Source organism: Bemisia tabaci, chromosome 2 (assembly GCF_918797505.1).
Source record: "Bemisia tabaci chromosome 2, PGI_BMITA_v3".
NCBI classification, from domain to species: Eukaryota; Metazoa; Arthropoda; class Insecta; order Hemiptera; family Aleyrodidae; genus Bemisia; species Bemisia tabaci.
In genome coordinates this window covers 44,266,789-44,293,081 of record NC_092794.1, presented here as the reverse complement: position 1 = coordinate 44,293,081, position 26,293 = coordinate 44,266,789, and the positions used below count along the sequence as shown (strand labels likewise).

Sequence of the window (26,293 nt, the reverse complement as noted above, 5' to 3'; positions counted from 1 at the left end):
TGATGTTTGTTTCAAAACTTGTTAAGTGGCCCATTCAGATTGTTTGCCTCACGGCTAATTATCCGCGACACTTTCCGCCGCGGACATTTTCCTCATAAATAAACCGCAATGCTCTTATTGCAGTTCCCGTAAAATTTTGCGACAGTCCCGATGCTAATGTCGCCATCTTCGTCTTACGCAGTTCGCGCGTCTACGACACGGGTCAATTTGCGGTTCAAAGTACATTGTTTTTAGCGCGGGCCGTTTAGCGAGCGGAGCGTTACGTAAAATTCAAATATTATAACGCGGAAAGAAATGTCAAAATGAGCCGGGAGGCGCGTGACTAAAACATATAATAATAATGGCTGCAAATGAGTTGTCTCGTTGGCGGCAATTGCCACTGCACGTTTTTCCTTTCTTCCGTCGCGTCACCCGCACCTCTCCTCGCAAGCTTCACTGCCCTCCAGTTCGTTCGCAGTTCGCACTATCATTTAAATTAGGATTTTGCGCTCAGATGGATGATATCACGACCGGTGGGAACATGAGAGAATGAGAGAAGGAGAGAATCGGTAAATTATTGACCGTTACGAGGGTGGACGGTGCTTCCGTTTGAAGAAAAAAGACTGCACTGAGAAAAAGTCATGGCTTATGAACCAATTAATGGTTCATATGGAACACCACTAATAGTAGTAAGACAACATATAGTAATAGCACATATACTTTGGTGATGGTATATATACCTCAGTATGGTTCAAAGACCGAGAATCATTAGTTCATTTACGACTACTGCCGTGCTAAAGAAGAACACTGTATGAACATTCGAGAGTTGCCAAATTTCCCTAGATAAAACATGTATTTTCGAAAACACTCATGCACATTTTCCCTTGCAATTTTCAGACATTTTAAATTAAATTGCGTACAAAACTGTCTGAAATTTTTGGAAAATAATATTCACAATTTTCCCTGTAATTTTGGTTTTTATCGGAGGAAATTTGGCAACGACTGAAGGCTCATACGGTGTTCTTCCTACGGCAGACTATGAGTGGTGTTCCATATAAACCACTAATTGGTTTATAAAGCCATAGATTTTTCTCCGTGGAGCTTTTATGGTATCCTTTCTTTTCCTCCCTTTTTCGGCTCAAACTGAGAAATTTAACGCGTGCCGATTACTGCGCTTTACCGGGATGTGCAACGGACACACTCAATACGCCATAATTTTTTCAATCATTGAATTAAAAGTACTCCAAATTTGACTGATGTCCTTATCGTCGAAGAGAAAAGCTTTTGTGGCCATCGCAATATCCCGACATAGTCGGGGATCTTTGGGATAGAGTCCCAGTGCTATAATTGCTCGACAATAATTGTATGCAGTGCAAGTTAAATGTACTGAAAATTTCCAAAATCAACTCGTGAAATAGTACCTATCACAGATATTGGCAGATTGTTGGCGTTTACTGGAAGGCTGGGATTGAGGGTATTATTGAAAGGTCTCTAGGCCAACCTAAACTTTCTAAACTCAAACTCTTCATTTCATTTGTTGGAAAGACTTCCGCTCAGTTTCCATTTATTCGCAACCTTTGAAGGATAATAGCAAGTTTCTCTATTTTTGTCAAACAACGAACAGTGACGCAATAATGAGCGTTTCTTCCTAATTTTCATCGGGCCTGAACATTCACTTGCGGCTATTTAACACAGCGCATCTCTCAAAACCGAGTTCGGATTCAATTCTTTGTTTGCGCTAATGTAGCAGTTACATACACACAACACGTTTTCATCCGCGGATGTTCGCGGATGTTAAAAGCAGTGCTTTTATGAATGTTTCAGAACAAAGGGGTTTAATAACGCGACTTTCTCCCGGCGGACTGAGTGGCATATGGCTTATGAGAGGAGATTTAGAGTGTAAAGACTCGTCCGGCAATAGCTCATTCGTTCGCCGTCATTTGCAAAATCCATAAAGTCTCGTGTGCCCTTACGAGACAAAAGCTTAGGGCTCGGCTATCGGAATAAACAATTACTCCTTCCTAGTAATCGAGAGATCGAATAAGGATCCTAAAATCGAACAGTGGAAACATCGCGGTATCAGATAGCGAAAAACACAGGTGCGGTGCCGTTTTAAGGATAAGCTGTGAGGACGGAGATTACACAAGCGAAGCTCTCAAGAAAAATAATTTTGAAAAGCTTCAGCTCTTCATTAACGGGAATAAATATACGGAAACAAAATGGGACTTAAATGAATATTTTTAAAAATTGGAAAAATGGGAACACTTTGGTCCTTATGTAATCAGAAAAACAAAAAAAAAAAATTGATGGGCCATTTATTTACTCAATTTCAGGCATATTAATGTTGGTTAAATGTTTAAAATTGCATGTCGATGGTGAAACTGCAGAATTTCGGATCTCGGTTTGCAGCAGTGCAGACTTCTTGTCATAATTCATTTTCTACATATAAAACTGTGGAACGTCATTTTTTTTAAAATTTCAGTGATTTTTCTTCTCTTCATACAGAATATTCTGTGGAAATTTCAAGCCATGGTGTTGGTTCGGTTTCCTTTTAAAAAATAAAATGGAAACACCGCAACCTAGATACGCATATTGGTAGTTTCACCATCGATGGAGATCAAATGTAGACAGCTATGGACAAGGTCAAAATTTTAACAGAATTAAACCTGGTCCTCAAGGAAGAGGATGTTGTAAATATTGAAAAGATCAAAATATCGGGTCTACAAAAAAAAAATGGAAATTTGTATTCTATAAATGAGAAAATGCAAAATTTTGTCAAATAATATTAAAGAGTCTGCGTCAAACTTGAAAAATTAGAGGACAGCGAGCTAATTTGAGGGTTTCATGGATGTCGATAGCCACAAAAAACATTAAAATCGACCCGATAGATATACCTTAAACATACTTAGGCATAAAATGTAAGTCATGGATTAATTCTTCAACTTCATTCCGCGAGCATTGTGCGTATCTTGCGTAAAAAAGGATGTTAGCTAAATTGTGCTAGTGCAAAAATTCACAACTACGGCTCACTTCGTTTCCTGTAAATGGTTAGAATCACAAGCTCAATCGAAAGCTCAAGCACAATGAATCTGGTGAAGAAACACAACGCTGCATCACGTTCAACAATTCAAAGTATTTCCGCCGAGACAAATCACCATTAAAAACCAATACGATGGGACAAAAGCCATAAAGTAATTTAACAGTGCTGTAAATGAGCGAACTTCATCCAAAATGAGTGAATCTCAAAGAAGATTACTCACAAAATGACAACACGAAGCAGGGATTAAGTTCGGAGAGCGAATATCCAGGCTCGTCGGCCTGCGTCCTTCCGCGAGTCAATTGCAATTAACCCTTGCGCTGAGATTATCACTTTTATACAACCCCTTCCTCTGAAATTTCTCTTCTGTCATCCTCGAGCATTACCCACAGATCCCGGGCGTGCACGGCCGTTACACAATTTGTGGTCTGTCTAAAAATCACATTAGCCTCTAGATCATTGGGGGAACAATACAGTCGTTTCACAGCTCGCTATGGCCGCGCGATTATTTCCTGTGGACGAGGCGCTCCGTAAATGACAGTAAGAAGTCTTAAAGTTTGGTTGAGAGGTCGACAATCAACACCTGTCCTAATTGCAGAAAATCAATGAGTAAAACGATATTAGACCGCTGATCTCTTCCGGGTTTCTTCCCAATGAATGGTTGACTTACTTTTGCAGTGCAAAAATGCAGCCGTGTGCAGCCCGTTAGGCTGAGGAAAAAACGTGTCACATCAACAGGGTGTCTAATTAAATTTAATTTTGGATTTTCCTGGTTGTTCCTGATATTTTGAACGAAATGTTCTTAATCGTGCAAAAAAATTGACACTCGTTAGGTTTTAAAATCAACATATCTAATGAATAATGCATAGTAATGCATGAATAAATGATTGATACAAATTTCAAATGCTTGAAAAACGAATGAAGTATTCAGAATTTCCCGATCGATGACCAATTTTCCGGATTGTTTCCCGATTTTTCCAGATAACGTCGAATTTTCTGATATTTCCCGGTTTTAACTGACGGCAAACACCCCGATACATGGAACGTCGCATTAGTGAAATTTTAAATGTGTCAACGCAAATTTTCTAATCCCAACTTGACTTTTATTGTGAGAGGAAAACTTTTGTCACAACAAGGTGGATTTTGTTGTCATAGCCCGTGAACGTCATCAGTGCATTTCAGCTTTCAAAGAAAAAGTGCTCTGAAGTCGTTGGAAAGATCGCGCACTTTCTTTGCGACACCCATCGGGTTCTCTGCGCTCGTCGAAAGATGAGCTATCGAATGTCTCCTATCTACATGGAGTTTTGCGGTGCCACTAGGTGAACGGATAAGAGAAAATGTGCCAAGACTTGCTTTCGATCGGTCCATCGCGAAACATCATCTGTCTTATTGCACCCTCAGTGACCAGTGATCATCCGTTGCCTTAGTGCCAGAACATCTCCAGTTTCTGGTGTCTCATGACAACTCGCACAGGGAGAAAATGCAGCGGTTTTTTTTTCATAGCAATTCAACGTTACAGTGGCTTTGGTAAGATGTGAAATTGAAAATTCTAAATATGAGTCAAACTCATGTTTTGTAGTCCTTGATTTCATACCCTGTCTAGTTGTCATTGGTAAAAATCAATGCTTTTCTAGGGTTCAGGCGGTTGATTTTTAAAGTTGAAAGACGAAGCCATAGACAAAGAAGACAAAGTGAACATGAAGCTATATGTTATAATTGGAGGGAGGTGAATGGAATAGATAAAGGAGGTAAGTAATGAACTAACCAACGGCACGCCACTAGGGATCCTATAGTTAACCAATAATTTTTCCACTTAGTCTTTAACAATCACCTATTTTAACCAATAGGATCGCTCCTTTGCCTTTTTTGTCTACAGCTTTGTCCATCAATTTCAACAATCAGCCGGCTCCTCCGCAAAGTCACACGTTTAGATTACCAGCGTCACTTGTCCAAGTGGCTGCATTTTCCGTATAGCTTCACGTATGTCCACCTACGCGTGTAGTACACCAGTGGATCTCTCCGGTGACTTTAACGCTGAGTAAGGAAAGTAAAAGAAAATATCAAAATTGAAGTGATCACTTTAGACTGAAATTGATCACTTAAACCCCGAAAAACTAAATCAATTCAAGAAAATGATAAGTATGTACAGTCAGTTGATATCAATAGAATTGCTCCATTTTTCTAATCGATGGCTAAGAAACGAAATCGCCTATCTGCAAACTGACGATCTTGTAGGACAGTGAAAAAATGTTGCCATTTTTGTAATTTTGAGGTTGGATCTGCATTTTTTTAAACATTTCAGCGTCATTTGAGCGCTTCCTAGCGGGATTAGAAAAAACTAAAAGCATCAGCTTGCGCATTTTCTACTGTCGATTGCGGCACAGTCCTTGGCTCATTTTCGCCAAAAGTGTCAGTTCGTCATCTCCCGGACGAAGGAACGTAACTCAATTCCAAAGTTGTCAAATCGACTCAAACAATTGATAAACTTTACAAGAATGCACCTGTGCGATTTCTATCCAAAAATATTGTTGTTTTGCATGAAATCTGAGGAGAAATCAATGAAATTTTCAATTAGAAACGCCCAAGATTCTCCTCGTGAAAATGCAATTTTCGAGGGAAAATTTGGCATAGCATTAAGATGAAGTTACGTTCTTTCGTGAGGGAAACGACGCGTTATAGACAGTATTGTTCCTCAGTCCACGTTTTGTCTTCTTTGTCCTGTGCTTTGTCTATCAATTACAATAATCAGCCCGCAGGCGGTCGTCACAGGGCATACTCCGTCAGGCATGTTTCATGGAAACAGATAAAAGAATAAGCAGAGAAAAAAATAATAAAGAAATAAAATCAAACTTGGTGGAAAATGTTCTGGCGGTCTCATTAACGGGAAATGAAAGTGACACCGACAGAAGCAAAATAGGATTCACTTTTGTCGTTGCTGTCTCCTGGGACCGGTTGGGGCATTGAAGCGGACGACTCACTCGGAACATTTAGCGCTGTCGGTCAAACAAACTCACGACACGGAGCGGATCCTGTGCAGCGGGCTTTGCGATATATCGATTGATCTGTCATTTAAACCTATGGGAAAAGATCGATATACAGGTTGTCCGCAACGAGCACCTTCATAATCGATTCTTTACCACAGTTTCAAATGGGGAAATATCGATAATCGATCGTCCGTGCCTCGCCACTGATCCCGCGGCAATTCCGCGGAGGACGGAAAAAAGCCTCGTCGCTCAACTTGCTGCACGGCAGGTTGCCCGCGCTGCGGAGCGCACACCAGGGTCAAACGGAGCTTCAATGGGTCACCTGCACCGGTCACACAATCGTGTATTGATGGTTTTAGCTGACGGATTAGCAAAAAAAAAGGATGTATTCAAACGCGCGATAATGGGTCAGTTGTGCTGGTCATAGAATCGTGTTTGATGCTTGATTCTTGTAGATTTGCCAAGAATAATAAGTACACTGTCTAATCAGCAACTGTAGCGAATGGAGCATGCCAATGGACCACTAGACAAGGTACGAATTTCAGCATTCTGATACAGGTTTCTTAACCGAAATTTCACGTAGAACACGATGCGCACAACAAAAACTACCGAAATCAACTCCTCACGAAGAAATTAAATGATTCTTGATGCGTGAATTCAAACCACCCGCTCATGAAAACTCAATGCTATACGTGATTAACATCGCGCGCTAAACGTCATCATGACAGTCTCTGCTATATAAAAATCTGGCAACCTCAATCTTGACGCTTTGGCTCAGTTATAGCAAATTGCTTATAGTTTGAACAACACATGGTGGGAAATGAACGTTTGCTCGATTAAGAGGCTCGCTGAAACCGTTGTGGTGCGCGATTTGACTTACGTAGAGCTTCGAGTTTCTTGTGAGCGGGCCTTTCAAATTCCTCATAACCAATGTGAAATAAAAACGTTAATATCTTCCTTAGGAGTTGATTTCAGTAATTTTCGTTGCGCAAATCGTGTTTCGCGTGAAATTCTGGTTTGGAAACATGTATTAGAATGCTTAAATTCGTACCTTGTCTAGTGGTCCATTAGCTGAGGGAATCAATTACACATACACCCTCATAAAAGAATACGGGAAACAATATTCGTGCGTATGGCCATCGCTTCCACTTTTATAGCCGTTCGTTCAAGTCTATACACTGGAAAAAAAAGAATCTTGAATTTGCCGCCAAGAAGTATTTCTTCTTAAATCAAGAATTTTTCTGGTTAATATAAGCTACTTTTTGGCTTAACCCAAGCATTATTTTGCTTGTATCAAGAAAAAGTCAGCTTAAAGCAAGAAAAAAAAATTTCTTGGCGGCAAATTCAAGAATCATCATGCTTGATCCAAGCTAATTTTTTTTTCAGTGTAGCAGTGGATATTTGAGTCACTTGTGCCAATGGGTCATCATAAAAAGAAAACAGATTCGAACCCGGGACACTTATTAATGTATCGTCAAACGCACTGACCACTACGCCAAACTGCTCGGCTAGGGTAAAATATTATTTCCATTCACGATTCATTGCATACAGAAAAGATAGTAATCCTTGATCGAAAAAATCGAGCTTTCATCACTGTGCGCTGAAATTGCACTGATTCTATTTATAAAAAATTGCTGTTCTCGACCCCTCAATTTTAAATTTATGATCTGTTGCGACTGCTCGAGGGTAAACCGTATCTTGAAGCTGACGCCGGCTTTAATTATTATTATTGTTGGATGATAATGTTTGGCTCATTTACGGCTTGATTATCTCACCTGAGAAGGAGGTGATTCGCGTAAGTAAGTTAAGTTCCGAAACGGGAGTTTCCTGAACTACTTTCCCTTATCCGCACGGATCAGGACGGACGCATCTCCTATCTGCGGTTCGGAAGGCAATAGAGTAACGGTTCAGCCACCCAGGTTGATCCGGATGTATGGATATTTAAATGAAGCCAAGACTTTTGAAAGATGTTCAAATTTCATTGAATTTACGGAAAATAAAATCATTTTATGTAAACAGTTCATTTAAGATGATTCTTCCGCAGTGCGATATATTGCATCGATCAAGCCATAAATAACTGTATTTCTTCCATCCGTATTATTAGACAAGATAATTTGATTAACAAATATGAACAGAACAGTTGTCTATGCATAAATGATGGAAAAATGATATCAGAATGATAATGATAGTTATTAATGTGATAGTAGTGATTAATGATAAAGCCAGGACTGGAACAAAAAATACTAAAGAAGTATGTCTGTTTATCTTAGCAGCTTTCGACTTTTCAGTCAAAAATAAGAAGATAGCCCCTCCACATTAGCCTAAAATCATTTTTAGAAAAAAAAAAAAAAAAAAATTCCGTTGACAGAAATATTCATGAATTAAAGGCAGTGACAGACTTTGACTTCTTCACCTTTATCTCTTCCTTGCGTTCCTTCGATTTCCCCTATTTCTTCTCTTCGTTGCCTCTTTTTCCCTCTTCTTCTCCTTACATTTTCTTTTCTTCTTTTTCCTATTCCAGTTCTTCCTCCTCCTTTCCCCGTTGAATTTTCCCTTTTGCAGATATGTTCTTTTACTGCTGAGCCAGAAACAATTTTTTTTTTTTTTTTTTTTTTTTTTTTTTTTTTTTTTTTTTTTTTTTTTTTTTTAATATATAGCAAAATGTAGTCTAAATGTTGATAAACCTCCTTCGTCTAACGTCGCTGCGCCGCACGCTGTCGAGTTAGGATGAAAATTACGCACTTTTCACGCAATGACAATTATTCCCCTTCTTTGTGTATCTCCGAGTTTTTTTCCTTCTTTTTTTAAAGCGTGCCCTTGCCCTCCGATCGACAGTGCCGTAGATAATCGTCACCCAAATCAATCACACCAAGACTGGAATAGGGTATGATAACTCGTCGATCATCTTACAAAATGACGTATCTCAATTTCTACGTGAGCCCTGCGCTGCAAATAACTTCATGCTTTTCGGGGCTCATATAGAAAAAGAGATGAAAAAAGCGACGAACTCTTGAGTGAAACTCTCGACCAGATTGGGAATGACTGAGAAAAGCCGTTTTTATCGTGAACCAGAGCCCTGCACTCAAGTTCGATTACAGTGACGATTTAACCGAGTGGAAGAAGGTGACGTATCGTTAGACAGTGAAAGCAAGGCCGCCGTCGGTGGAAGTCATCAAAACGGCCCGTCTTTATGACGAAAAGTGGTTTAATAAACGGCGCAGCAAATTACTTCCTCCGTATCTATCTCTCCCATCTGCCAATTACGATGAGTAAAACAAACAGACCTAGTTCGGGCATTTTCTTTTGAATTATATTTTCTAGGAGCCTCAGCGACAAATCAATGCAACTTCGAAAAGAGGAGAGATGTCACAGCTCTAGGAGACTAGATCCAACTCCATTCTCCAAAGATTTTAGTGGTCTGGCACGTTGAGATTTCAAGAGAATCACGAAATCTACCGTTTAGGCTAAAATAAATTCCGAGGTTGGGAAGTTTCCTAAATTTCTGAAGTTACGTTCTAATATGATGAATTGGTAGAATAAAATCATAATATTTATAAATTCAAGCTTTTAAAAGAGGGTCACGATAAGAAAAGAGGAAAGGTTCCGAGATTCGTTTTAAGAATAAATTGAACCACAACCGTTGGAAATCTCGTAGGGAGGGCCACAATTAATTGTAAGGGCGCCTTGAATTTGTGTGTTTTTTGTTTGTTTGTTTTTGAAAATGCACAAAACTCCTTCAAAATGACAAAATTATCCGAGAATCATCCATGGAATTATATGAATAGAAAAACTGATTCGGTTTGCGACGTAAGAAACCTCAGTTCATATTTAATTTTAACAGAAGAAAACCGTATACAGTTTACACACACATTGTTCACATTTATTTGAAATTTGTCCTAATTTTCTAACTAACTGATATTTACTTGGGGCAAATGGTTCTAAGCCAAATAATTTCTTAATTAATATAACTATGCGATGGAGTTAAATGTTAAGTCTTAAAAATGTGCACGCTTTTCCTTCGCTCATCTAAGAATGTTGTTTGATTCGTGCCAAAATATGAGTGTATATGCAAAAAATACAGATTAAAAGCTTACATTTAGTAACATCGCGACGGAACAAATTTTCAGGATTTTCAGTTTCATCAGCTTTGATCAGTTCAACCCATACGGAACCTGAAGCTGCCTAGTCTTCCTAACTACCCTCATCTGGGACGCGGCGCTTCTGCGATCTTAATTGATCTTCTGTTCCGAGCAGCACACGAGGTAAGTGCCCTATAAAGCACCGAAAAACTTATAAGTTCAAAGAGGGAAAAGGAAAGCAAAAGCCATTCGTATACTCTGTACCACCGGAAAGAGGAAGGGTGGGAGGATGCAATCTTGCACAAACATTGAGAATTTAATGGACGAATGATATCGGTAACGAGGATGTAATGAAGTAGTGGTCGAACAAAAGTGAGATTTTGCGGAGAAAGTAATTACCCGGTGCTGGAGCGCCTCGCGGCATGACGCCACATGAGGACGGAAAATGGACATGTTTTCATGATCTGGGTCGGAAACTGCCAAATTTCGGTGAAAAACGGCAATGCGTAACATACAGGATGGCTACTCTAACCCACCCAACTTCATGAGATGACAATCAGCCCTGTTGTCATCTATGGTTGAAAAAAGTACGATATCGAGGGGCTAACCATCTTGCGCATTGTATGTATGTGTAATGAGGATACACTTAGTGAAATACATGTGAAACAGTGAAAGCGAGAATGATTGATACTCGATATTTCCTAATTTGAAGATATGGCAAAACATTGATTATTAAGATGTTCGTTGCGAGCAATCTTTTTATTGATCCTTTTTCATAAGTTTAAATAGCAGATCGGTCGATATATTGCAAAGAACGCCACGCCACTGATGTGAAAATACTGATATTACACGAGTAGAAGAAAATTTGAGGATTTGAAAATTTCGATGGGCAAAATATTACACACGTAAGATTATAGTTTTGAACAACGTTGCTCAGTAGATACGTGTTTTATTTAAAACTCTCAAGATGAGAGTGAAGAGAATGCATTTGCGAGGAGACTTCAACGCACGAGTATGAAAATAGGAAGTACGAATATCGTCTTTGAATTCCCACTTCACGAACCGGCAGGTTTCGTAAATGTATGAGTTTGGTGTGAAATAAACGTCTTAAACCAAAATTAGACGACGCAGAATAATTAGGTGGACTACATTATCTCTTTCCGATTCCGTTCCATGTTATAATTTATTAGAATTTTGACAGGAAACTAAGCGACATTCTGATTCGAATTTTTTTGACTGAACTTTCAACAATCGAGGAAAAATTCGTCAGACATTACGTTACTTACTGTTTGGTTAAAAATAAAACGTTAGACTAAGTTCTGCTAAAAGAATTATTAATTTCGCTGATTCTGATTCACGCCGTCGACCACAAACTTTGATTCCTCGCTTTGAAGTCGATTTGGGAAAATCCCATTCTATTTTTCGTAATCTGCGTGGAATTTGAACGAAGAATTTTGTTTTAAGATGCCTCAGTTAAATATCGAATGCAAAGGTGCGAAACCACGTACCTCCGTTTGCAACGTCGCAGACTTCCCGTCATACTTGTTGTTTTCCTTTAAAACCAGTCAACTTAATTTCTTGAAATCTTCCTTGGATTTCTTCTCTATGAGCAGAATATTCTGCAGAAATTTTAAACTATAAAGTTAACTTGTTCTTTTCGAAAAAATCAAGAAGGAGCAGTGGTTTTGTACTTAAGCTATTGGTATAATAACTCTCACACGAGCAAAATTTTGGATACTTTTTTCCCCAATTTAGCAACACCGATACGAACTTGGCCTGCACTCGCTTGCTGCCTGGCAGATGCGGGGGTTTACTGGGCTACGGCACAGTCTGGGAGAGTGCGAACTACAACTCGGCCACAATGCCTCGGACTTTGCAGAACAAGTTTCTGTGAATCAAATTCCACCGACAGCTCCCACGGCCGGCAGATCGCGTGCTAAAGTCCCCCGACTTGGAAAGTTCCGCGCCATGCAAATCGAAATTTTACACCACTGACAGGCAATAGTGCAGCCGTGCATTCTCAACTTTTTCCTTGGGCTCCTCCTTCCTTTCGCCTGCACTATGCACGCTCAAGTTCCTGGCACCAGTCACTGGGTGCGGATCCTCAAAGACGACATTACTTCTAACGAGTCGCCCCGGGAGATGCATGAGCCTATGAATACTTACAGGAAAAAGTATGTGAGTCATAACTTCTTCCATTTCCTACCCCAAATATGTTTGACCTTCATATCGATTAGAGTGCTGTTGCCGATTCGACGGATGAGGAAGAAGTTGAAACGGCAGTAAACTATTTATCCTAGGTTAGCAGAGTGGATCAGATGTAGCAAGGTGAAATATTGAATGATTTGAGATGCTACTTTGCTTAAAACGCGAAAAAACTGTTTAAGAACCATTCATGAAATAGATGGTACTAAATTTTGGATTTTTGTACCTCTCTTCCCTCCTCGTAACGCACTTACGACGTTTGTTCCTTTTCTTTAACATGCACTGAAAAATAAAAAAACATTTGATCTAGAGTCCAGACTCTTAAAAACATCGACAAGAAAAAGTACTCTTGATTCAATCAGAATCAAGAATCAAGCCTCTTAATTTAAGCGTATTTCGTTATGATTCAAGCAAAAATCCGATTGAATCAAGAGTATTTTTTCTTGTCAATGTTTTCAAGAGTCTGGACTCTAGATCCAATGTGTTTTTTTTTTCTAGCGTGTAAAAATAAAATGGCGTGACGCTCTCCTCCACTCCGTTAAAGCGTTACGCATTTTACGAAACAAAATATCCCCTCTAAAGGCGATTTTTTGCTGGTGGATTTGGTCGACATTTTCAACCAGACCATTAGGGTTGAAAACCGAAGAAAAAAATGGCCTGCTTAAGTCAAGAACTAAACTTAGTTCCTTCGTATATTTTAGCCAACGTCTGCATCTAGCCATTTTTTGATCATTTGAAAATTTTGATCATTGCTGCCAGGATGAACTGGAGGTCAGTTCTGTCATCGGAACCTTTTTTTTTTGGGCCGAGGGTTCAGTCCTCAGGACCGTAAAGTGCCTAGTGAACATCTCAGTCCGTCTTGGTCCAACCAAGTTTTTCCATCCGTGCTATAGAACCCGAAAATACACTTCATGTCTAAGCTTTCTTCATCGCTGTTTCATCCGCATGGCTCCTTAAATTTTTGTTGACGAAAGCGAGAGTGATGCCGGTTCTCATCGTAACACGGTTCCGAAGCAATGGCTCCGGCCCGTTTCGGCCCATAAAGTCTCGTCGGCCACTTTGCACTTTTCCACTTTCGATCTCTAGTAATTACGGCCATTAGCGGGGGCCGACGTATTTTTAAACGCCGCTCGAAGGTCAAACATTAATGGTTTTCGTGGGGCTTTTCTGGACGCACCGCGTCGCCCGCTATTCGCCTCGGCCGAGGAATCGCCCGAGATGAAGCAATTTCAAATCCGGAGAGACAAATGTAAAGGCTCCGCGCAAGTCTGCAGATCAATTGCCGAATCCTTTGTGCACTGAACGGTGGCAGCGATCGCAGGGTTGCCGAATTCACTGCATGGATTTTTCGGTTTGACGTTGCTTGATGCGGGAAAAATCGGGGGTTTTCCCGCGATACGGCGACGTGCTGCGTCGGACGCGTCGATAATTACGATGATCAGACATTAATCCTCAAATACGCAGCTTCAATTGCTCAACTGTTTGACACAGTGTTGCCAAATTTGATGCAATGCAATTTCCTTTTTCTTTTTTAATTTTATTGAGGGAAGCTTCCTACAGAGGCACTATTCCTAAAAGTGAATGTACAAAAGTGTAACGTACTTGAGACAACAAAGAACAAAGCGTTTAGACGATAGACGCACCGGTCAAATTGATTGTACGATTAGCCCAAGGTGTCGTCATTTCTTTCACCATATGGAGGGAAAAGCACGTATAGAGTATAATGTCTCTCCAGGAGTTGAGTTGTTTGTCGCCGGAGAAAGTTTGCAAGAGACCAATTCTGCCGTGTTTTAGTAGAGAACTGTAAGTACATTTCTGTGTGAGCTGTAGTTAGCACACGCATTTAAGTCTCTCAAGGCTAGCGGGCTGATTACTGAAATTGTTAGACAAAGCGATAGACAAGGAAGACAAAAGGAAAACAGAGCGGTCTAATTGGTTGAAACAGGTGGCTTCGGTGGACTAAAAGGGGGAAAATGAAGGGCTAACCATGGGGTCTTTCGCGGATTGCTTTAGTTAGTCTATTGCTTACCTCCTTTGTCTATTGCAAGAAGCCGGCCGCTTCCACCAATAATATCGCTTCCTTTTCCCGCTGTCTGCTTTGTCTATAGCTTTGTCTGTCAATACCAATAATCAGCCCCAGAGTGAACTTACTGCTCTTTTCCGTAACACGGCAGAATTCTTGTCACAGGAGCAACTGCCGGTTCCTACGGAAGAACTTATTTATGGTTTTCCCGAAATCTAAGACACCCGACAACCTGGGCCCAAAACACTCACTCACACACGGCCGGCTTTATTGGATTTGTCTTTCTACTAATTGCAGTTTTGCACCGGGCACGTTCGTGTCTCTGCGATATCAATTACTGTCTTTTTGTGCGCGCAGATGAGGATAAGGCCAAGGTTGCCTGGTCGCTTTAAAGAAGACACCATCGCTGCCTTGCCCGGGAAAAGCGTCGTGCAAACATTCCAACGCTGCCAAACGTCACCCGAAGAAATGCTTAATTATAAGGAAAATTATGAAAAATTCCCCTTGAAATTTTCCGATAATATAGATTAGATTGCGAATAAAATTTTTGAAAAAATTGGTGGAAAAATATCTACAAATTTTCCGAGAAATTCGAAGTTTTTTCGGAGGAAATCTGGCGACGTTGGAAAGCTCATCCTGGGTTCTTCTTGAGCACGGAGGCGATCTCGAAGAAATAAACAACGAGGAGGGGTTTTCGGTCGAGGTCTAGCAAGTTGGCTCGAGGAGCGTCCGGCTCGCGAGTGTCAATTTCGCGCGTCACTGGTTTATGAATGGGTGAATGGAGCTTCGCGGCAACTTTCTTCGACGCGTATGATATGAGCTATGAGTGCTTTGTGCGGTTCGGCGGTGTCTTTGTGCGTCAGTCCCTCGGGACAGATGCAGCGGTCGTAACTCTCCACAGAGGGATTTCAGCTGAGCCGAGACACCGCAACTCTACGGCATACTCTTCCCGACGAAATTAAAAGTGACTCTATAGCCTCCATACCGAGGGTGAGCTTAGAAATAATTGAGTACTTCTGTCAGGGCTCTAGCGAAATTCCAGTCCGGTTTGACTTAAATCAGGAATACGTAACTGTTAATACAGAACTGCCGCGCGAAGGAGAAACACCGTATGAACATTCGTACGTTGCCAAATTCTCCGGATATTGTATGATTCCCAAATTAAGGGACTTTTCAGATTTAGTCTGGAGCTCGGACGATATCAAACATGTTTAGCGAAAAGGTAACGGGTTTAGGGATTGACCCAAAAATGTGATTCCCTCGAAGTGTTTATGTTTTAACATGCTCTTGTACCGACGACTAAGGTCAAAAACACGTTAATTTCCGATTGCAACGTCACACATCTTCGCGCATCACGGAAAAAAGAGGGAAGGATTGAGTCCAAACTTGGACATTTCCAATTAATCGTGGAGGCACCCCAATTAGTTGTGGTAGCACCCCAATAAATTAGGGTACTAGCCCGAACGTTGCGGTCATGCGGTATCATCCAATAAATTGTGATACCGCAATTTAAGAGATAGCTCCTAACACTTTTTCCCGTAATGTTTCATACATAAAGTCGCTTTTATAGCGCCGCCTCGCGCTCTGCGACGCCCAATCGCCATTGCCCCCTATCCTCCCAGAGATCCTCAGGCAATTGGCACCTTCTGATCTCCTCCTCCACCCCTTGTCGCCAACCTTTCACAGGACGTCCACGCCGTCGCCTTCCGGGAGGAACCCAATCGAAGACCTGCTTGGGCAACCGGTCGTCTGCCATCCTTCGCACATGTCCATACCAGACCAACTGCTTGGACCTGATATCGTGCACGATGTCCTTCTCTACACCCATGATCTCGCGTACTTTTACATTGCGGATACGCTCTCTTCTTGAGATGCCAGCAGACCTCCGCCAAAAGTCCATCTCAGTTGCCCTAAGCATGTCTTCAGCTCTTTTCTTGAGTTGCCAGACCTCACTCCCGTAAGTTACGATACTCTTCACGATGACGTTGTAAATTTTCCTTTTGGTCTCCTTGGAGATACTCTGGTCCCAGAGAACCCCATTTAGCATCGCGATAGCTTTCCTGCCTTGCACATTCCGATCTTTAATAGCCCGATCCAAATTTCCGTCCTTAGTTAACCAAACTCCTAGATATTTATACTCTTCACAGTCCTGAATTTTCCGACCATCCTCCAGTTCAATGCTTTGCTGATCACCACCGATAACCAACTTCTCCGTCTTAACCACATTTACTTCCATTCCCCACTTTCGGTATACTTCCACTAGCTTCCGCGTCATGTAATTCGCATCTTCTTCGCCGTAATTTTTCATAATTCAACAATTTTTCTTTAAAAAAATGTCTGATTTTTCCCCTTACGTTCAAAAATATTGACCGAACATTCCAAGGAGATATAATGGGTGATTTTTCATTATAGGGAAATATAACATACTCTAAGGTTATTCAACGCTGCGATTAAAATGCACATTTTTCGACGGTTGCCATCGATATTTTAAAATCTCTCACACTTTAGAACATTCATCAGAGATCATATAGACTCTGTTCTGCAGGCACAGACTGAAACTTTCCAGCGCATTCATGAAGCTCTAAAGACGTCGCTAAGCCGCAATCGCATTCCAATATCAACCCAGACGACTTAAATTAATTGAACTCGGTGCCGTAGCGATTCAATTTCCTAGTGTTTTCTTTCCCGTCATTCATGCGACATTAGTTGTGATAAACAAGGCACTAAAGCGCGGCGACGGGACTATAGCGAACTAATGAGCTTAGCACATGCTCAATTGGTCGCCAGAAGCTGGTCACTGGTCAGTGCCTCTGTGAGCCGTATAACGCGCCGGCTAAGCCACTTAAGTCGCTTAATCAACCGCTGACCAGCGTTGTCAAGTTATTGCAGATTTTCAATTGGCCATCATGAAAATACCCTCCTTATGAAGGTCCCTTGGACGAGTGCAGACGAGGTAATCGTTGGTGAGCACGGTCGAGATGAAGTTATTACAAACATGTACTTGGTCCTGTCAGTTTTGATGGTCGGGGCTTGATCAGTCCCGAATCAGGGGGGTTATTCTCCACGGTTGTGTGCCCGCTAATTATGAATCAATCTAGTCAAGATCTGAATGCATCGTACTGACCAAGGTGATCTGAAATGTGAGAGGTCGAAAGACGTTGAATTACCGCTGCCATGGACGGTCATTCAATCAGTGCGCTCGAAAACACAATAACTCAGATTATTTTTCTTTCCTTCGACTTTCATTTTTATATTGAGAAATAGTGTCCTAAAATAAATGCAAGTACATAAAGACAAACAGTGTAAAAATACTGTCAGGGAAGCAAAAAATATCCATTCTGAAAAGAAGCCTATGTCTGCACAATACTTGGACCGAGTTCATCAGAAAGGAGTCAACCCATCCCGGTATCTTACTCTGCAATATAAAATCATAAGGGTACACTGGAAAAAAAAACACATTGGATCTAGAGTCCAGACTCTTAAAAACATCGACAAGAAAAATACTCTTGATTCAATCGGATTTTTGCTTAAATCAAGAACTAAGCCTCTTAATTTGAGCGGATTTCCTTTTGCTTTAAGCTTAAATCTGATTGAATCAAGAGTATTTTTTCTTGTCAATGTGAGTCTGGACTCTAGATCCAATGTGTTTTTTTTCCAGTGTAATGCGTAAAGCATAACGCCCGAGGCGCAAAGAGCTTAAGGGGCTTAGACCGCAAAGCGGTTAGGGGGCACACCCCCTGGAGCACCTGAGCTCTGAAAATTAGAGTGTCCAACACGTAGATAAGTTTTTCCTACTCACTCATTTTTTGGCGATTGGTGTTCAAAATCCCAAATAAAATTCAGCAACTTACCTGTGAACAGATAAAATAGACAAATTAATACGATTAAAGGAATTAACTTTCTTCGGGTAGATAAAATAAAAAATGTAATTCATTCAAGTTTTACACAAATTAAAATTAATCAATTTAATTAATTTAACCTTAATTTAATTAAATACTGTTTTATTATTTCATAATTTAAATTAAAAATCTAAACATTAAAAAACTTTAAAAGTTAAGTGTTAAAGTAAGATAAATTAAAGATAAAATTAAGTACTATATCTAAATAGAATTGATAGTTTAAATATTCAAAAATTTTTAAACATTTTATTAAAGTAATTGTTGGGAGGCCTCGAGGAATCAGTAATAATCTATCAATAATTCGACGTGTGCTTACAATGATTTAGACAGCGAAGAGACGTTGGAAAAAGTGAGAGCTACTATGTTGAATTTATGGCCTAAATGTGTAGCCTCGACGAAACCAAAACGGTTTGATGGCCTATTAGTCTCAACGAGCCGAAATTTGGAGACACCCGCAAAGATACGGTATCTTGTTAAAGCCCATATCTTTGTGCTGGTACAATTTTTGCAAATGAGCCGATTTTGAGAGTCGTCCGGTGATGTATCTTGTAGCCTCATTCTGCATAATTATTGGTCACGAGTAGTTGGCCGGATCGTGGTCGTCCAACTTCCAACAATGGCGTCTTATTTTAACCGCAATGGTTTACGGCTTATGGGTTAAGCCCAGACTTTCCCCGAAAAACAGCCGAAAACCACCAGACAGGAATAAGCTCTCTTTTCCCTCCAGTTCCAGTTCTACATTTCCAGTCCTAAATCAACGAACTGTGTCTCCGAGTGGACATTCGTCAGAGTAAGGCAGCTCAAATCTTTTCCACTGTTGTACCGAGCTAAGGAAGAACGCCGTATGTACATTCGAGCGTTGCCGAATTTCATTGAATAAAAAATATATATTGGAGGAAATAGTTTTTCTTGAAATTTTCAGAAGTTTTGGATTAAATTAGTGAAAAACAGTCTGAAAAATTTGGACATAAATATTCACATATTTTTAAGATAAATTCGTTTTATAGCGAAAGAGATATGGCAACGCCTGATGGATCATGCGGCGTTCTTCCTCAGCACGGTAGTATTGTCTCACACAATTGAAAAGTGTAGAGGGAAAAGGGTTCAGTTACACTTTTTAAGTTTTTTTATCTTTTCAATGATTTTAAGACACGATCAAGTACCGCACACATACAGAAAAAAGTGGTCATGAATGTTGACGTTCAATAATTCTGCGAATCACTACTGAACATGACAGCTTATTCATAACATGAAATCTCCATCGATCTTTAGTGAAAATTAAAACGATACAGGAAACTTTGTTCGTTTTTGTTTCTCTTTCTTCCAAAGTTCAACTTTTCGATAAAAGGAGAGGGACTAAACCCATCTGATTTTCAACATCATGTAAGTAAGTAACCCACCTAGTAAACTTGATCCTACCTAACGTTTCAGCATTTCCTTTTCGTTTTCATTTCACTTTCGTCACTCTTTCTCCTCAAGCTTGATTTGATAGTGAAAGCAAGAGCATCGATTTTGCAACCTGTTGCCAAAGAGACCAATTCGAATCATCTTCAGAGCGCATGAAGAGTTTTAAACACCTCGGAAAAAATATAATACAGCCCTGATATGCGAATCAGTTGTTTTCTCCTTATGTACCATATTACAACCATAGTGGACGAAGGGTTCCAACTACTTACTACTGATTCATTCCATACCGACGAGTCTTTTTCAGAAACATGCTTGTGAAAGCCATGCTGTGAAGCTCATTCTGGTAAGGAAATTGATGATCGACTGAAACATTTTCGTTTTTTGTCCAAGAGAGTACGTCTTTACAGATAGATTCGATTATTTCTGCTAAAACTGCCGGCTAATTTTCTCACTTCATAAATTTCTTAAACCCACCGATGTGCAAAATTAAATCTTGCAACGTCGAGCGGTTCACCTACAAGCTCAGCACCAACCGAGTTGATTCACGGATATTGTCTTACAAACGAAAAGTGAACGCCGTTTGAAAGCGATCTCAGAGGATCCGGATCAAATGATAGAAAGAGAAATGACTGAAACTGAAAGCTTAACTTTTGCGGCACCTGTCACGTGTTCACGTGCACACGTGAAGCCGCTGCTAACTATAAGCTTACTATAAGATTGTAGTGAAATTAAAAATTAAAAAGTAAAAATAAAATGAGTTCGATACAGTATATTCCACACGCTGAATGAAATATGAAGAAATACATAACTTGTTCACCGGTGAGATTCCTGTGACGATATCACTCGATGGCGCCGTGGCATCGTTTCGAATCAAAATCCAAAAAATTTGTCAAAGGCATACAATAAAAAATTATCGTTGATTTTTAAGATGAATTGAACATGTACTTAAAAATGTTACGTATTAGTAATTCACGAAAATTTCTGATCAGATATTATGCATAGTGAGGCAGTAGTGACAAGAAATGACCGTCTCTCAATTTTGCTCTTTTCTTTTCAACAATGGAGAATTTGCACGAAAAAATTTTATTGCTCACCTTAGAGTGCTTAATGAGTGATGTTTGCAGTACTTTTTATGATTTTTCCTGATATGGAAAATTGTAGAAAAATAGATTTAAAATTGAAAAAATATACCGCGTTGAGACGTCATTAGGCAACATTTTTTGTTTGAGCACATGTATTTTAGCAGATCCGATCATTATTTTGCTCATATCTCCTCCAATAATTTCTCAATTTAGAAACCAAGAATACTTTCGTGCTTAGTTCACTTGGTAGTTTCAGTTTCCAATTGAATGTGAAATTCATCAAATTTCAGACAGCGGTAAATAATCCATTATTTCTTTCGTTTCTTTGATACAAATAAGTCGTCACTCGTTTAAGTTTTATGGTTGGAATCGTTATTTTTGTGCTGGCTTGACTGTTCCGGGTGTCAAATATTTATGAAGGAATACGCAAACCTCACTCTTGATGCTGCAGTTAGTCATACATTTTTGGTGTGCTAATTTCTAAGACACTGTGCGATGTCTCGAGAACGAGATTCGAGAGGACAAAATTGGATAATGCAATAGCGACCGAAGTCGTTTGTTCGGACCGCAGCCGAAATGAGCGGATAATGATGACAGATTAGTATTTGCCATTCTCAACTACAGCTTAACACCACCTCGTAACTACGGCGACCAGAGCGTCGCCCAAGTTAGATAATCCTGTTTGTTGACATCGCAGCGTGATACCTGCTCCTAGGAAGTATCTCCCTTAAACCCCGCTTGCTGACAATAAGACAAGCAATAATTTCGAGGGGCTCATGAAAATACTTGTTCGCAACGATAATTTCGCCGCAAAAATAAAGAGAATAATATACAGAAATTGCTAAAGTGCGATACCTAAACGGCGTTTACCGTCAATTCGCCTTAGCACTGTTAATAATTGATGCGCTGGATGCAGAAACGGCAATTTTTAGTTACAGTATCTCAGACTCTTCCCTTGAGTTTAATCCATTGTAATTAAAGTAAATGAATGGAGTTCGTTGAATCTTTTACTTTACGATTTTACGATAGTAAGTTGTCTCATTTGGCTTTAATTTAGGGTTTTTGGAAGGAATTTTTCACCAGTAGACTGCTGGAGTATGCCTCTGCACTGTTACATCTTTGTATTCACAAATCGCGAAAAGTAAAACTCTTGTTTTAGCAAAAAAGAATTCGCTTCATCGATATTTGTTTACTTTCTGGGAGGAATTACAGTGGAGATATTGCATGTGTGAAGAATTTGCGATTTAACTACTGATTCTTATGTAAAAGTTTGCGAAAAACACGATGGTGCCACTGGTTTTCTCTGAAATCAACTCCCAAGCTCAAAAAAGCTCTCAAGTTGAACTATATTGTTGCATATTGCAGCTTTTGTAAAATTTTATCGGCACTACACACAATTATATAGACTTAAAACTTTTTTTGGCAAAACCGATTACTTACTTATTTACTATTCACGATGGCCATTTCGGGTGGTCAGGCCGCCCATCTTCAGGTGAAGATGGGCGGTGTCAGGTGTCACCTGAAGATGGGCGGCCTGACCACCCGAAATGGCCATCGTGAATAGTAAATAAGTAAGTAATCGGTTTTGCCAAAAAAAGTTTTAAGTCTATATAATTCTCAAGTTGAAGCCAAAATGGAAGGGATACACCACGCTATCCTGAGAGTCTACATCTACATCAAGACAAACTCTTCATGCGAAGATAGGGAGCAAATACATTAGCAGTGATGCCGTGTTTTCAGTTTTAGAGTCCCCAAATAAAGTGGCAGCCCTGTCAATGTATTCGCTCCCTATCTTTGCATGGAGAGTTTGTCTTGATGTAGAGGTGGACTCTCAGGATAGCGTGGGATATCCCCTCCATTTTGGGCCTCAACTTGAGAGCTTTTTTTTGAGCTTGGAAGTTGATTTCAGAGAAAACCAGTGGCACCATCGTGTTTCTCGCGAAATTTTACATAAGAATCAACAGTCAAATCGCAAATTCCTCACATATGCAACATCTCCATTTGTTTGACGCAATGCATGAAGTATTCCTACAGTCTTGTAGGCGCTGATGCGTTCCACAGCGATCGCCGACCGCACTGAGTTTGTCGCAATGCGTGAAGTATTCATGCAGTCTTGTAGGCGCTGATATGCGATCCACGATGGTCCATCGTGTTTCTCGCGAACTTTTACATAAGAACCAACAGTTAAATCGCAAATTCCTCACACATGCAACATCTCCAATTCGTACCCTATCGTGCGGTCCATTTGACGATTCAATGCTCCCAGCAGACCATTATTCGACGCCCCAAATAAATTCTCTACGAAGGTGGGGCAAGGACAGGCCCTGGACGAGATAACCCTTCCGGGAATGGGAAACCGATCATTACGCAGACCAGCGCTGGTCAGCTGCGGCGGCCTAAATTGCGGCCGCGGATTGCGATATGGAGCCCCGTTCGGCTGGAAAAATATTGATTTATGGGAATACTCGCACACTTTTCGGAGCGGAGGACAATGCGGGCGCCCGTCTCCCGACAGCCGTGTTTCCTCCTCGGATGATCCGGGCCCGGGGGGGGGGGGGGGGGGGGCTGCGGGCCTAAAGACCCGATTACGAAACGGACGGATAAACCGCGATGGAAATCCGTCTCGAGGAATGCGGTCCGCGACCGAAAGGGAAAATTCGGAGCGAAACAGAGAACATGAAGAGGGCCGACTGACCGGCGGGGCGCAGCGACAGTTTACGGATTCAGCGGCGATTTGGTCCGGTCGGAGTCCGACCCGGGGCCCGCGGAGCCAGGGCTCCTGGAGATCGCTGTCGCCGTTTCATCAACGCGGATGACATACCGCACTCGGGGTCTACTATACGGAGAGACGAAAGAAGGTGGTGAGACGAGGATTTGTACGCAAGAACGTTTTTTGATACGCGAGGATATTGGCTAAGGTTTTGGTTCCGGTCACTTTCTTCAATTTATTGGGTGAACAAATCCTCTCTATCCTAATAAAATCATTTTTAAGACGCTTGATGGACGGGGTGAGGAAGGGAAGTTCAAAGGTCAGAGTTTTAATAGAGTGGGTCTTTACTTTCAGAGACCTTTATTTAGTTATGGACAGCTATCTGTGGCCCTGTGAAGGTCGACTTCCAAAAAAGGAATAAAAATTCAGAGTTAAGAATATTTTTTGGTGGGAAATTTTTCTTTCAAAAATCGTTTCGTTATTCAATAAAACTTATTTGCTCATTAACCGCCAACGGGTGATTCGACTATTTTTCTGTCCGCGAAGCGGCTTTTGGGGGTTGCGGAGCCCCCTAGTCAATTTTAAAAGTTTTTTGTGGTGAAATACAAAGTTCGGTCATACGATAAACAGAACGTTACGTGCTCCATATCATCCAAACCATTCAGTTTGTCAAACCCAACTTCCTGTTTTCGTAACCAAACGGTCGGCCACAGGCGGATCCAAGACGAGATCCACTCGAGTATCCTGGGAGCTCCATGTAATCCAGTATCCATACTCTCCCTTTGAAAGTACTCCGAGTTAGAACTGCTAACTCAGTCACTAACTCACCAGCAGGCAGGTCATCAGACATCATTGGGCAAATCTGAGCGTTGTCTTCCAAACGTAACTTTTACATGGTAGGGAGGAGAGCAGAGCAGGGTCTCCAAAAAATATCGTCTCTGGGCACAATACGTGATGGTGATGCGTAACACCGACAAGGATCATCGTCAACCTGGACGAGCTCTTAATCCGCACGAGTGCTGTCGGATATCGGATAGGGAAGCTCCCGGGATGACGCAACGGGCCCTCCTCCTCGTTGCAGGAGTTTGTAAAGGAATGACGGAAGTCACGAGGATATTTGGGAGGCGACGCGACGGCTCGCGGCTTGCGGCGTGCGGCACTGTGACAGCATCCAAAAGATGTAACAGGCAGAGGCACGCCACCCGAACACCCGACTTCTAGCGGGAGGTGCCTATTGTTTCACCGCTGCGCAGTCTAAAGTACAACTGACGGCCCGTCATTGCGCAGCCGTGTGATATGGACAGGAAATATCGATAATGTTTCGACAGATTATCAACCCAAAGAGAACATTCTTTGAGGTATAAAAATTCATATACTCTTAAAAAAAAGAAGAAATAGAAGAAGAAAAGAAGAAGAAAAAGAAGAAGAAAAAGAAGAAGAATAAGAAAAAGAAGAAGAGGAGGAAGAAGAAGAAGAATAAGAAGGAGAGGAGGAGGAAGAAGAAGAACAAGAAGAACAGGAAGAAAAAGAAGACTAGGAAGAGAAACAAGAAGAACAGGAAGAAGAACAAGGAGAACAGGAAGAAGAACAAGAAGACCAGGAAGAACAAGAAGAACAGGAAGAAGGACCAGAAGAAGAATAAGAAGAAGGAGAAGAAGAAGAGGTGGAGGAAGAAGAAGAAGGAGAATAAGAAGAAGAGGAGGAGGAGGAAGAAGAAGAACAAGAAGAACAGGCAGAAGGACAAGAATAAGAAGAAGAAGAACAAGAAGAAGCATTGGCTTAGTGAGGGGTAGGTGTGTTTGGACCGCCTACATTACTGGACGATTTTTGAAGACGGCATACTTCGTAATTTTCAAGAATTTTGACCATTCTGGTCAACTATTTGTGACGACGCCACGGCAAAAAAGTACTACTGCTCAATTGGAACTTACTAAATTTTTTTCGACCAGAAAAACCTCAATATTAGACAAAACATAGGAAAGCAATTAAAGGCACGCAGTACATTTCCCGTGCGTATACTGCGTTCTTCTGAATGGGTGGAGATCCGAAAGCGAAACATAGGACCGCATTCCACCGGTTTTCTGTCGTGTAACGCAGGACCACATTATAGCGGTCTTGCGTACCTCTGGATGGGTGTTCATAGGGAGATCCAAAAATGTAACGTTGCACTGCACTCCAGCGGTTTTGCGTTATAGAACGCAGTGCCGCTAGGATAAGGTCCTACGTTACCTCTTCGGATCTTCACGTGAACACCCCTCGAGCATTGAAACGCCAAGGGCTACTTAGTATCCGGAGGACCTTTGAGCTTAAAAGTACCGCACCTAGCACGTACCACCAAGTTTCTTACGTGCGGACCTGCAGAACATAAGGTCAACTGAAAACGGAAATGCAGAACGGGATATCGGCGGTCTTGCGTTTCTCTGAATGGCTGTTCACATGGAGATCCAAGAGAGTAATGTGGTACCGCACTCCAGTGGTTCAAGGTAACGAAGGAAGGCTATAATGCGGTCCTGGTTTTATTGACCGAAGACTGCCAATATGCGATTCTGCGTTTCCGTTTTCAGTTGACCCTATGCTCTGTAAGTCCACCCTTAAGGCGCTTGGTAGGGCGTACTGCTTGCAGTACCTTCCAGGTAATAAAAGTAAGATTAAAATTGATTTTGTAATGATTCAGAGATACTTTTTCACTTATTTCTGTCTGTCTTTCAAGGTAAGTGCCGAAATAATTATAGATAATACTTTTTAAAAAAAAAGAAAGAAAAAAAAAGGGATTGGTTTCCTCATGCTGGACCAGATCATCCCTAGACATTCACTGTTAAATTTGGACATTGAAACAACGTGAAAAATTGTATTTTACAAGATGGAAAACCCTTTTTATCCTCTTATAA

At 40.9% G+C, this 26,293-nt stretch overlaps 1 protein-coding gene across 5 annotated transcripts in view; it reads right to left on the bottom strand.

Moving 5' to 3' along the window:
- The window catches only part of LOC109039997 (neurobeachin-like protein 1), a 504,582-nt gene that overhangs the window by 410,784 nt on the left and 67,505 nt on the right, over window positions 1-26,293 (bottom strand). The window lies entirely within an intron of this gene.